A 981-nucleotide genomic window follows, 5' to 3' on the forward strand; every position below is an offset into this window, starting at 1 on the left:
CAGAGCCCCTTTTCTGCAGAATCCGAGGCGTTTGAAGAGCAAGCTGCCAGGCATTTTCTGCTACATACCCTGGAAACTCCTGTTTTACACAGTGCTCCCAGGGCCGTGTGCCTGGTGCTTGCCGCTCACGCTGTGCACAAGACAGAGACATGGAGGGTGGGGGCAGAGGTTTTTTGGTCCCTGACTCGAGGCTGGGTGGCAGGAGGATGGAGGAGGCTGGTTCCTGGCTGAAGCTCTGCCCTCACCTGCGGGGAGCTGACCCGGGCAAGCTGGGACCGGGAACCGCAGCCTGTGAAGAAATCTGGAAAAAAAATCTTAGTGCTGTGTTTCAGACATCTGGGAAAGCAGGAATTTGTTCTAATCGGGCATATGGACTCTCCAGGATGTACTTAACGCTCTGGGGCAGGGGTTGGGCTCTGCTCACCCCTGTGCCGAGATGCAGCGCACCGTGTTTTCCCCTTTCTCCTTCACCTGGAGCATGGGAACCCCGCCTCAAGGTTTGCTCAGTGATGTGATTCTTGGCTGGACCTCAGCCCCAAGCAGAGGGGGTTCCACCCCCTCTCCCCCAAGCCCAGCCTCTCTTGAAGGCTGCTTACCAAAAAAATAAATTTCCATGTTCTCCAGGGGTGGGATGCAGCGAGGCTGTGGTACAGCTGATCTGCACAGTCCCTGCCAGGGCTCCGGGCAGGAGGGGCTGTGGTTTGGTGTAAGGTAACTGCTCCTTCCCGCAGGACGTGACTCAGAAGCGTGGAAACGGAGCTGTGGATGGGAATCATGCTGGCCGGAGCCCTGCTGTTCTCCCTGCTGCCTGGGGCCCGGTTTTACCTCTGCTTTGTCCCGCTCGGGCTCCTGAATAATGGACGGGCTGTAAGAGGATCCGGCCCCGCTCTCTGGTTTCCCCCAGGGAACTGCGGCGGCTTGGCCACCATCCTGGCGTCACCCTGTCCTGGCTGGGGATCCAGTGTCAGGCGGGGGGGGGGT

The sequence above is a fragment of the Pterocles gutturalis genome, unplaced genomic scaffold, assembly GCF_000699245.1.
Source record: "Pterocles gutturalis isolate BGI_N339 unplaced genomic scaffold, ASM69924v1 scaffold13061, whole genome shotgun sequence".
Lineage (NCBI taxonomy): Eukaryota > Metazoa > Chordata > Aves > Pterocliformes > Pteroclidae > Pterocles > Pterocles gutturalis.